Here is a 13,910-nt window from a genome sequence, read left to right as displayed (position 1 = left end):
CCACTACTATTTGTGCTGTTGTAAAGGCGTGCTCCTGCTCATGTGGATCTGGCCTAGAAGTGCAGGTTCTCCTTATCACTAAAAGCCTGGAGACATCAATTCCTGTGGAAAGCGTGTCACCCTAGTCTAGTATTTTTCTTAGGGATTTTTGTGGGTCAGAGGATTCCCAGTTAGGCATTATGGAACCTCCGCTTTGCAGTAAGATTAGAAGTTTTCTGTGACTCATTCATTTTGAAAAAGACTGAGTTTCCAAGAGAAAGCATCCAGGGTTCTCAGTTCAAAGCTACCACTCAGGAATTTATGACTTTTATTTTCAAATCGGATAGTTATAATTTTATCTAATCTTCCTCTGTGATAGCTGCAGAAAAGGTAAGCAGGAATTCTTGGATATTGCCACTAAGACATTCAGACAAAAATAAACTTTTTCTCACTCTGTGTTCCTGACCCATAACATTCTAAAACTGCATATTGCTGTTAATTACTAATAAACACAAATGAATGAAGCTTGGCAAGCACTTATAGTAGAGCTGACTATATTTAGACTACTCGGACTCATTGCTGAAATCCAGATCTATCTTGTATTGCTATAGTATCCTCTTTCTTTGCCAGCATAATTAGTGTGACAAACTAATTCATTAACTTGTGAAAGGCCTTGTGTTCCAAGAGGTAAAATGGGGGTGGAAATGGTAATTAATATATTTTGCTAAATGGTTATCTACATCTGTCTTTGGTAATCTACAGAATGTTTCAACTAATGAATTTAAATTACTGGAAGGATAAGATAGCACTTCAAATTTTAAATTACCTTCATTCATTTAAAGTACTTGAAGAATATAGACAGCTCATATTTTCCCCCAGTATACCAACATATTCTTGTGAGACTTCTGTTACGAAAATAAAGGCGGGTGTGGGGGGGGAGGGGGGGGAGGAATGGAAGGAGAGTAAATCTGATTTACTTGCTGCCACAAAAGAAATATGTATGACCAAAGTACATCCATAACAAATTGATACGGCAATCTGTAATTTGTCATTTCATGATTTTAAAATTGAGCATCCCCAGTACTGAAATAATTTATCATGAAATAGAGTACAATACTTAATTTATAGACATTCAAAATAGTGACTGGATTTTGATGGCATTATATCTTTTGAAACACCTCAAAAATGAAACATTACTAACCTTATTTTGCACTAAAATATATGCTGATTATGCAGGTGCTTTTTGCCTTACTCAGCATAGTTCTTACTGACTATTCAAGTATGAGGATATTAAGTTTTCACTTTGTATTGCTCAATAGACCATCTCCTCTCTTTCACCTTTCCTCTGGTTAGTAGCACAGAGTAGGAGAATTCTCTGAGTATATACTTTCTGGCATAGTGCACTGCTATGTTGGGAACCACAAACCAGAACTAAACACGACATTTTGAACACTGAAAGGAGTATAGCAATATCTTTGATGCACTCTGTCCCAAGCTAACGATTATCTGACATTGAAGCTGAAGCAGACACACAAATTAGTTCTTTCAGAGGTAAATCAGGGGGCAATACATGACACAATTCTGTGACCCTCTCTGGTTTAGTTTTCTTCCAGTCACATACAGTGGACAGGCCCCAGACTGAAGGCAAGGGGTGGGAGAAAGGGTCGTCTTCAAGCAAATGCAAAAAAAACAACCTGACGAATCTGTTGTGGTGGGTGTTGGTTGTGGGCTTTTTTGTTGTTTTGTTTTGTTTTTCCCCTATTTCATTTATATCAGTGTGACACCATTGCTTTCAGTAACATTTTGGATATTGTAATATTGAGGTAAAACATTGGAGAATCAGACCCTCCATTTTTTTTAACCAAGGAATAATACTAAGAAGAGAAAAAAAATGGGATGGCCTGTGATGGCATGTAATTCTTATACAGTGAAGAAAAGGTACAGATTAAATGTATGGCCCCCAAACTAAAGAAGTCCACTTAGGTCAGTGGGGTAAAGTGACTAAATTTTACGTTTAATAAAGCCTAAATTAAGATGTTTTCATGGTCAATTAGGATTTGGACCTAAACTCCTATTGCTCTGAAATGAAATAGCTTTTTGTTGTTAAACAAGAGATATGTGGCTGATATAATCTACTCAGACTTTAGTAAAAGATCTTATACAGTGCCACATGAAATATTATTAGTTTAAATGGAGAAGATGGCTAAAATGGAGACACAAACTGATTGTGCAAAGACAGGACTATTGCCAGTATATAACACCAATGAAATTCCTCAACTTTCAATCTTGGGACTGATTTTATAGGACAAAAAGTAGGATAGTAATAAAACGTTCTGACCACACAAATCAGTGTGTGTCAATAAAAGGAAGATCCTTCCTATGTTCTACAGGAAGAATTGGCTGATTTTGGGAACAGGAACAGAGGAAAAGTATTTTAATACTAGAAAATGCAAGTTCTTGCAGTTAGAAACATGTTGCAAACAGCACAGGAGGGAAAACACAGGAGAGAAAATGCTGAGATGTGTCAATCTATCATTGGATGACTATAAACCACTAAAATGATGCAACTTTGGGGGGGGGGGGGGAAGGTTTTTTGATCACCGGGCTATCTTGGATTAAATATTTGCAGTATAGATAAGGGAGTATTCATGCAATTATTCAAGGCACTGCTACAACCTCATCCAGAATACTATCCACACATCTGGGTATCCATGGTCAAGTAAGGTGAACTCAGTCTTCAACAGATATAGAAAAGGACTAATAGGATGCTCAGGGGACAGAAACTGTATGTAAAAGAGGTTGCTGAGTTTAGTTTGACAAAACAAAGGCTGACTGCAGTCTAAACATAGATCAGGGAGCTAAACACCAGGAATGGAGAAAGAACAGTTTAAACTAAAAAAACAATACTGGCAGAAGAAGAAAGGGGTATAAGCTTCTCATAAATAAATTTACGCTAGAAGTCAGAACAAGTTTGTTAACCACCAGAAGTGTGAGTTCTGGAAACAGCCTTCCAACTAGAATAGTAGGGGTAAGCAGTATACCTTTTTTAAAGATGGAACTTGATAAATTACATAATATTTTTGTGACATGACTCAGGAGGTATTTTTCAGTCCTAAGTTCCTAAACAAAGTAAAAGTTAAGAGAAAGAAAAAGCAATGATCATCTCATCTAATTTTCTATATACCATAGACTATACAGTTTTACTCAGCAACTCTTGCATGATAGCCATAACTACTTGTTGACTGGCAGCATATTTTGTAGAATATAAGTAAGTGAAATGCCAGCACAACAAACATTTATGATACAAAAATAGGCAAGTTGGAAGGATTCTACAACATAAGGTGGATTGGACCCAGAATCAAACTATTCTGGAAGAATGTTGGATACCTGGTGAGAAATTATAAAATGCCAGCTATCAAATAAGCCTTTAGCATTCTTATTGAACCTTCTTGAGAACTGTTCACCATATTAGTGTCATATGGAATTGATTTTCCCAGTTGAACCAATTGAAGCTGAATCCAGAGAAGACAGAAGTGATGCAGACCAGGTGAGGGGCTGTTATTAAGACACATCGTTGATGTGGTTCATCCTTCCTTTTTTATTAAGAGGATGAAACACATTGATGGCCTTGGAATGCTCCTGGATCAGCTGCTGCATCTAGATCTTGAGGTGGAGGTGGTGAGTTGGAGTGCCTCTTATCATCTGGTGAAAAGGCTGTGCTCCTTTCTTTTGGACTCAGACCTGGCCAACATCATCCATGATTTTGTAACTCAAGGTTAGACTGTGATAATTTGCTCCATGTGGGGCTGCCCTCAGTGACTATCTTGAAGCTGCAATTGGTGCAGAACCTAGTGGCCCACCTTCTGATAGGGATCAGTGGACAGGAATACGTAATTTATGTGCTCCAAAATCTTCACTGGCTTCCAGTCACTTCCTGGACACACTTCAAGGTGCAGATTTAAATCTATTAGGCCCTAAACAGCCTTGGCTCTACTGATCCCTAACATTAACTGAGAGCTACCTCCCACTAGTACCATCAATGCACCAAGTTTACTTGGTGAAACATGTGAGAGGTTGTTCTCAGTAGTCATGCCCCAGCTTTGGAACTTTCTTCCCACAGAGGTTTGCAAAATCCCAAGCCTGGACTTCTTTCAGAAATGCTGTGAGACTTTCCTGTTTGGGCAGGCATTTAGTACAGCATCCTAGTCTAGCTATCTATTTAAAGAGCTACTGTTTCACATTCTACTTCATTTGCTTTTATATGTTGTTTCTGTCTCTCATTGTAAGCCACCTGAGCCCTTATGGGAAGGGCAACATATACATCTGCTAAATCAATAAATATAGAATGTGAAGTCCTACACCCAGTGTTGAACAACAAGTTTCCAAGTTCCGAGTGGAGTCCTTAAGTAATAGTGGGATTTAGATATTAAAAACCTATGTTTGTGATGTGTTTGTACTGTGTTTTAAAGAGATCAGTGGAACTTTTAACTGCAAGGCTTGCTTGATGTTTTTACAGAAAATAAATATTTTTGCACCTTTGCAAAAGCAACACATTTTCTCATAACTAACTGAACTGCTCAGGGGTAGTAATTAGAAAAGCTTGCTTGACCTGCCTTGTAATACAATTATACTTTTTAAATGCATGTCACAGATCACTGTTTCAGAGAAGGATTTTTTTACTTCAAAGTGAATGTCTGAATGAACACACAGTGATCGTAGTTCCCTAGATTGCTATTAATTAGATATGACAATTTAAAAGGACCTCTTAGGGCTCCCTGGGGCCTGTGTGCTAAACCAGCCCCCAGGCAACGGAGCAAAGAGCTGAAGCTAGAAGAGAGATGGGGAGCCTAGATTGTCAGCCATAGCTAGGGGGGCAGTGCCACCCAGGTAGGATCCCACAAGTCACATTTTAACCCCTATTGGGCCATATGGTAGAGACTGAAACACAGGAAGTCTGGGATGGTAACCTGACACATGGGGGAAATCAGTGTGGACTGATAACAGCTGACAGAACAAAGGCCAATGGTTTCAAGTTGCAGCAAGGGAGGGTTAGTTTGGATATTAGGAAAAAAAAAAAAACTTTCCCACTAGGAGGGTAGTAAAACACTGGGCCAGCTTATCAAGAGAGGTGGTGGAATCTCCATCCTTGGAAGTTTTTAAGACCAGGCTCAACAAAGCCCTGGCTGGAATGATTTAATTGGGGATAGTCCAGCTGTGAGCAGGTGATTGGACTAGATAACTTTTTGAGGTCCTTTTAAAACCCTAATTTTCTATGTTTTTGTGACTTCAGGCCTTGATTTGGCCAGCCCTGATCTATATAATAGTATAATGGTTCTCAACCTTTTTACGCTGAAGGTGTCCCTCATTAGACCCTTTGGAAAATGCCAGATTCTACCTCCCACTAGTTTTTCGACTACAAAAAAATAAATAAATAAATAAAAATACAGGGTTTTTTCTGTTTCAAAGAGCCCAGAAAGACCACAAGTCAGAATATTGTTGACAATATGGATTACTATGTGAAATCTCTCAGTTCATCTGTTTGTTTGTAGACCTAATAGTATTAACATTGTGTGGCATGCTATTGCACCCTTGAAAGACTCTCAGGGTACCTCAAAATGCCACATTCTCCTTGTTTAAAATCACTATAACAGTACAAGTTTGATTCTGAGCTCACTTATGATACTAGAAATATGAAGTAAACCAATGAAGTCAGTATAGACAAACTATTACAAAGCATGTGATCATGCAGATCAAACTATTATATCATGCCATGCCATGATGATGTCTTTTAGTATTGTGTAAATTTGTACTTGCCAAAACAATGAGGTGGTGATTGATATAATCTCATAAATAAAACTAACATATGCCATTTATAGAGAGAGAGAGGGAGGGAGGGAGAGAGACAGACAGACAGAAATCTTTTTTGAATAAGTCAGTTGCATAGGCTCTTAACAATGTGCTAGGAAAAATATTGATTTTCTGATCAATTCATTACCTGTCCAACTTCCTTTTCTTGGCAATGCTCAAAGGACATTGTCTTTTTAGAATTGTATTAGCAACATACAAAATATCTTCTTAAATAATCAGCGAGTGGGAAACAAAAGATTCAACTGTATCAGTTCCTAACTTGGAAAGCAGATAGAACATCTGTACCTAAAGGGTGGCAATAGAGAGTATAGAAAGGCTTTCTTCTATTCAGATGTCACAAATTTTAGTGATAATGTCAGTATGGAGCGATTTCACTCTGGTGATAAGAAAAATAATGATATTTTATGTAAGTGACGTGACTGATTTGTCATACAAGAAAGTGAGTGATATACAAGGTTCCTTACACTAGGAAAAGTGTCAAGTGAATCAAAGTATTTATGTTGTAAGTGGCAGTATGTCTGTAAATATCAAGTAGAATAGATGTGCTTCTTTATTCTATTCTGTTTTCTGTGGAAAAGTCTGGCTGTGTGAACTGTCAAGTATTAAATAGTACACGCCTCAACTAATAGGAATAAAATATAATATTATGTCTGTGTCATAAGAATTTGAGGCATTTTTTTTTTTTTTCCCTAAAGAGTGCTAGAATTTGGAAGGGCTTTCTCTATCCTGCTAATGCTTCTTATCTAGGAGGTCCTTCTCTGTTTTCTCAACCTGTAAGTGTAAGGAGGGCTTAATACCTGAAGTGAAGGAAAAATAATACATCCAATTAAAATAATTAGATCATATTCACAAGCTTCCATTTTAGTGTGTTCTAACAAAGAATCTAGATTTCATGCTAATGCTTAATCAGGCTGAATGCAGATCGCTACTTTTGGGAGTAATTATTTGTTTCTAATCCCCCCTCACTTGTTTTCCAGTCCTACCATCTGTTTTTCTTCTTTTTGAAGCAAAGGATATCTTATGAAGTCTTCCCTATTGTTGCACTATATGACATTTATCCCTTCTTAATAACCAGTTTTCCTTTGGTCACACCGAGGCATTATATTTCTACCAAGAGAATCACTGTTCTCCCAGTAGAAACTGTGAATGTGTATGCATTCCATTTATCTCAAGGGAAACAGAATGACTGTTTGGGAGGGGTCTAGAACAGCAGGACAAAGCCCCCTACTACTCCCTAACCCCAGCAGGCCCTGATTGGATTAGTGGTTAGAGGGTTGCTCCATTGTTGTCTCCACTCTGCTGTCAGTGACTGGGAACAGAGCAGAAGACCAGCTGTCTTTGCTTCCCCTTGCTCTTCCTAGCAGAGTATTCAGTCTGAGGAGCAAGTGGAAAGTCTACCTCAATACCCTCTTTGTGAGTGACATTTAAACATCCTATGGGACCAGTAAATGAGGTCAGGATTTTTTTTCCCAGGCCAGGTTCCTGGCCCTGTGTCCTTTAAAGCCCACCTATGCCACCCAATCAGGCAGCACAGATGGTGATTTCAACGCCTACAGGGCTACGAATGGGGTTGGGGGTGCTCTCTCCACCCCTGTTCCCAGCCTGGCAAACTTTAAATGTTGCATGTGCCACCTAGTTGTGGCACACACGGGTATTTAAAAGCCAGGGATCTGGGTATTGAGGTTGAAGACACTCTACACAGACCTGCTTTCCTGAACCTCCAGCTTTAAATAAACCTATGTGCACCCCATCTGAGTGGCACATGGGAGGATTTAAAAGCTGGGGAGCTGTTATTGAGAATGCATTCTATTCTCACATAGGGACGAGGAGGAAGAGAATAGGCTGTCAGGTAATGGGCTTCCCTAAAGCAAGACATGGCTGAGGAAGCAACCCATTAGTGGTATAAATAAACACCTGCCCTTGGTCTTTATGCCCACTATTTCTTTTGCAGCTGAAGCTCCCTAGAATTCTTTGCCTAGTTTTTTTTTTTTCAAATTCACATTTGATTGTTATTTTGGTGTCCTTATGTTTTTCTATCAATTCATCCATTACCTTTCTAAGCATGATCTGGTGTTTACTTCCTCTTCTGACTTTCAACACCAATCTGTGGAAAAATGTGTAGCTCCTTCTATAACTCAGATTTCCATCTTATATGTGAGAACTGAATTATCCTTTCACTTTTGAATCTTCTCAAATGTTTTGCCATTTACAGTTGTTCATTTAATAGGCTTTTTAAAAGTTTATAGGACAGTATAAGATCACTGAAAAAAGAGGAAACATGGACATTTGACATTCAAGTATAAGCATTTTGGGCAATACTACTTAACAGTCCTCTTTCTAGGAATGTAAATTCTCTAATGTACATTGAAGTGAGATGGTGGGTAGAAATAGAGAACAGGAGAAAAATATCAACACTGCTGGTAAAATTAGTAATACACCATAAATTCAGAGGGATGACAGTGACCTCTAGGGCTAGGGACAGACATTCAAAAAGCCCGAGCCTGAATTGATTCAATCTTTGCAGGTTAGTCTAACCTGGCTAGGCTAAATCAGTTTTGTAACCAGACAGATATCCCAGAAATGCAGGCACATGCCTTCAGTGGCTCAGACTAGAAACCGGGAGAAGCAAGGGGGTGGTTCTAGAGCAGCCCTCCCTTCCCCAGGGATGAGCTAGGGTCGGGGGATGGATGGCCAGGACTCAGCAGGAAGCTGTGATTAGGGAGGGGTCCTTCCCCTTGATAACACAGCATTTATTAACTCTGTTATCAGCATTTAACACCCCATCAGAAAACAAGGCCTCACTCATTACAAGCTCTTCTTAAACAGCTTTTTTCCAAAGGAAGCAATGCAAGGACATTACCATCTGAGCTCCTTGATTACCTCCAAAAAGCCCTAAGCAGACCCTGTCCTATCTGCCTGACACAGCACTAGCTAGCAGACAACATATGGGCTACAATCTGTGCTGTGGGAGAGGAGAGAAGAGAAAAGGATCTCTGCTTAAGCAGTGAGTGGTGAGGGAGGGAGACGGGCATGGAAAGCCAGCACACCCTGCTGTGCCTGTAAGTGTCTGCTGGAGCTGCAGCCAGGGAGCAGAGGGGAAGGGCCAGCCCTGCTGTGGAGCAGAGAGCCCCACCCAGAGCATGCCAGGATGCTGGGGGTAGCGGGTTTAGCTTAACCCAGCAAATGGTCTGGGACAGACATTGCATAAACTGGTTTGACCCAAATCAGTTAAGTCTAATACTACATTGAACCAGGTTTATCTCAAACCAGTTTTGGCCATTTCAAACTGGTTTATATGCACTGAACATCTGTTCTGCTACAGGTTTAAACCAGTTTCTGATCACTTAAACTACTTTATGTGTAATGTCTGTCCCTAGCCTAGAGGATTAGCAAATTCAACTCCAGGCTTGAGGCAAAATCACTTGTGGCTAAACTATCCCAGATGTAACCTAAATTTATTAATTTAACCAGAAGGAGACTATACTGCTTCAACTGTAGGAGATGCCTTCCATGCTTAATCTGCCTTGTACTTAGAAACGTCTTTCTAATATTTAACCTTAGTCTTCCTGCTTGCATTTTAGGCCTGTAATATCTAGCCCTGTCCTCCAAGTACACAGATAGCAACTGCTTACTATCCTCTTTATATTTGAAGATGATCAAATCATTACTCAATCTTGTCTTTTCCAGAAAAAAAATAATCCCAGGTCCTCTCATATTTTATCATATGTACATGCACTGAGTATTAGCAATGCTTGAATAGAGTGGAAGAATCTTTTCCCATGCATATGGCTCTACTGTAATGAATCAATAGACTATTTTTTTAATATTTAATTCAGATGTAAAAAAAAGGAAAAAATGTAAAGAAATCATTGTTTCCACTCTGTAAAAGGTAATTTATATAAATAAAATGAAATCCAGAGTTCTCTTTTTTTATGTTACTGAGTAATAATACAATGTTTTCATTGTATATCATCAGAAATCCAAGCCTTAATATTATTGTATACTGTTTACAATATCATTTGCATCCCAGTTAGGTACCATTTGTACTCAAATCTAAGATGACCTTAACTTTTACAATGACCCCTGCAAAATTAGATTCTGTACACTGAAAATGTATACATTTATTATAATTTTCCATGTATACAATCTATTGAAGGGTCTTCTTCTTTAATCCAACCCCCCCCCCCCCCCACACACACACACACAAACTAACAAACACTGCTTCTGGGGGAGATGCAGTGTGGGAGAGGTTCTTTGTGGATGTCAAGCAGCTTGCTTCAGCTTGTGCCTGCCTCCTGCCACCTCTGCCCACCCCAGCTTTAGCCCCCCACTTCCCCTTCACCTATGATCCCCCTTGCTTCCTCTCCCAGCCTCTGCTCCCTCCTTCCCTCTCCCCCCAGCCTCTGTTCCTCCCTCCTGTCCCATTTTCTGCTTCATAGAATCATAAAATCATAGAAGTAGGGTCAGAAGGGACCTTGTAGATCTTCAAGTCCAACCACCTGCCTGGGCAGGAGGAAAACTGGGCTCAAACGACCCCAGCCACGTAGGCATCAAGCCTCTTCTTAAAGACTCCCAGGGTAGGAGCCAGCACCACTTCCCTTGGAAGTTGGTTCCAGATCCTAGCTGCCCTAACTGTGAAGTAGTTCCTATGGATGTCTAATCTAAACCTACTCTCCAACAACTCATGGCTGTTGTTCCTTGTTATCCTGGGGGGCGCTAGTGGAAACGAGGTCTCCCCCAAACCCTTCTGGTCCCCCCTAGTGAGTTTATAGACGGTCACAAGGTCCCCCCTCAGCCTTCTTTTGTGAAGGCTGAACAGGTTCAGGTGCCATAGCTTCTCATTGTAGGGTCTGCCCTGCTGTCCCCGGATCATGCGAGTGGCCCTCCTCTGGACCCTCTCAATGTTGTCCACATCCCTTTTGAAGTGGGGTGCCCAGAACTGACACAGTACTCCAGCTGTTGCCTGACCAGTGTTGCATAGAGGGGGAGGATCACCTCCTTGGCCCTGCTTGAGATGCACCTGTGGATGCACGATAAGATCCGGTTAGCCCTGCCGACCGTGACCTCTCATTGTTGGCCTATGTTCATCTTGGAGTCAATAATGACTCCAAGATCCCTCTCTGCCTCCGTGCTCTGAAGAAGGAAGCTTCCCATCTTATAAGTGCGCTGCTGGTTACTACTGCTCAAGTGCAGCACCCTGCACTTGTCAGTATTGAAACGCATCCTGTTTTTGTTAGCCCACCCCTGCAACCTATCCAGGTCTTGCTGCAGTCTTTCCCTCCCTACTGGCGTGCCCACCTCACCCCAAATTTTGGTATCATCAGCAAATTTAAACAGGTTGCTTTTCACCCCGTCATCCAAATCGCTGATAAAGAAATTGAACAGTGCAGGCCCAAGGACCAAGCCCTGGGGGACTCCGCTGCCCACTTCCCCCCAGGTCAAATATGACCCGTCCACCACCACCCTCTGAGTATGACCCTTTAGCCAATTAGCAATCCATCTGACTGTGTAGGCATCGATGCCACAGTCACCTAGTTTTTTAATGAGGATGGGGTGGTCGACAGTGTCAAAGGCCTTGCTGAAGTCCAGAAAGACTACATCCACGGCGACACCTGTATCCAATGCTTTTGTGACCTGATCATAAAAGGCAAAAGGTTGGTCTCACATGACCTGCCCCTAATGAAACCGTGCTGGTTGTCCCTGAGCATCATCCCTGATGCTGGCCCATCACAGATGTGCTCCTTGATGATCTTTTCAAGGAGTTTCCCTAGGATTGAGGTAAGACTGATAAGCCTATGGTTGCCCGGGTCCTCCTTCCTCCCTTTTTTAAAGATGGGAACCACATTGGCTATCTTCCAATCATCTGGCACCTGGCCCGAGTACCACAAGCACTCATAAAGCCATGCCAAGGGCCCAGCAATAACCCCTGAATGCTCCCTCAACACCCTGGGGTGGAGAGCATCTGGACCTACTGACTTGAACACGTCCAGCCCCTCCAGAAGCACTCTAACCTGGTCCTCCTCAATCTTAGGTCTGGAGGCTTTCCCCTTGAGTCCATCTTGAATCCCCTCAAGTCCATCTTGAATCACGGCTTCCCCTGCCCACAGCCCCTGTTCTCTGTTTCTCCCTGGCCCTTGCCCAGGCTGTATCCCCACTCTAGTCTGGGGCACTGAGCACAGCCCCAGCCCAGAGCCTGTAGCAGCCATGTGGCCTTTGCATCACTACTGCAGCTGGACTGGGGATGTGCTTAATGCCTCAGGCTGCAGCATGGGTGGAGTTGCTGGTGTAGAGCAATGGTATGGTAGGGAGGGAGAGGGATAGGCAGGGTAGCAGAGGATGAATGGGGTAGGGGGGGGCAAGACGGAGGGAAGAGGCTAAAAGGGAGAGACAGTGGGATGAAGAGGTGAAGGGGTGGGGGCAGTCAGCTGTGGCTATAGACCCAGCCTCAGAAAGGTGCTTGAGTTTGATCCACAACAGCTATCTGCCCCATAACCACCCTTATACTAGAGTCAAAGATGAAGGGCTTTTCCCCTTATTAAAATGAGGTAAAAACCCTCATCTTACAATCAAGTCAACATTTTTTTTGGTTTTGTTTTGTTTTAATATCTAACATCAAATTCTGCCTCAGTATTGTCATTGAGCTCGAACTGACATGGTTTGAAGGGTTTTTTGGGGGGTTTTTTTATATATATGCTGGGTAGGTGTAGTTCATTCAGAGGCAGAAATTATAGAAGGAGAAACTCTTAAGCAGGTTTCAATAATTCACTTAATACCTCACTGTTCCAGTCTGAAAATGAAGGAACGTATTCAATTTGCTGACGTTAGTACCCAGATATGCCAAAGCTTATTGAATATTATATTTTCCTACATTTTTTAATTGTGAAAATATCCTTGAATGTGCATAACAGGATGAGCTTCATTAGTTGAAGTGTAACCAACTCAAATACTCACTGAGCATTAAGAAATGATTATATTAATAATATTTTAATTACATACCAGATATACTGTTTGCTTATTGTTCTATTACATTTATAAATAACACAAATGTGTTGACTCCAGATATGAAATTCACTTATTATGCTATTTTTCAATACAATTTTCTTATGCTATTTTCTTATGATACTTCTTCAGTACAATGAAGCATCCCTTTCCAGTACAGAAAAGTGAAGAAAAATATGTAGGCAGGGAGTATGAAATATGTAGAGAAAATAAATGCAGTGAGATATGGCAGGTAACATTAAGCCTTGTTTTCTAACCTTTTACTCCCTGTAAACACTGAAGAAACAAAATCCTGATTGGAATCAGCACTTTCTGAAGGTTTAATACTAATGGTACGTTATAAGATTGCTTGTGTGATTGCTTATGTGCTAAATGGCTTTAGACATTTTCAAGTATTGGAAATAAAACTTTGATTTTCAGTTTAAATAATAAAACTGATTTTATTTTTTAAATTGCTATGTTAAACCTGTTTTATTTCAAGCAACTTCACTGACTACCAGACTGAGACATCCTGGGGGGACCCAGGGAACCTAGTTACCGTGTCAGTGACCTCTAGCCAGGCATTGATGATCACCCTCATTTTCATGGAGTAGGTACAATACCTTTTTATAAACAAGATCATGTTGACATTGGCCCTGTTCATAGCATGCAGAAATTGTAAGGGATTAGCAATTAGAAGTAATAACTACATCATATGTTGCCAGATTCCACAGTTCATGGGGAATGAGATGAAATACGGTATTGAGTCAAACACTGGGGCTTCCATAAGAGAACTGGGGCTATCCTTATGCAGTAGGTCAAACCAGCTGAGTTGCTTGGGCCCAGGGTTCCCAGGTATCAGAGGCAGGGCTGACGTTAAGTTTTCCCCATACAGTGTGATTCTGCCAATTAGCTACAGCAATACAGTTCAGGAACTTTTGAAAAACTTTTCTTCATCTTCACTCTATCCAGTCCTCTGAGAGACTTTACCTCCAGCCATTCCCTGTCTTCCCTGCCTAAGCATACCCTGTTTCCAGTGTCTGGCTGGCTATTCAAACTGTCTCTAGAATGGTTATCCTTCCCCC

This window comes from Alligator mississippiensis, chromosome 1 (genome assembly GCF_030867095.1).
Source record: "Alligator mississippiensis isolate rAllMis1 chromosome 1, rAllMis1, whole genome shotgun sequence".
NCBI classification, from domain to species: Eukaryota; Metazoa; Chordata; order Crocodylia; family Alligatoridae; genus Alligator; species Alligator mississippiensis.
This window is presented reverse-complemented; position numbering follows the sequence as displayed.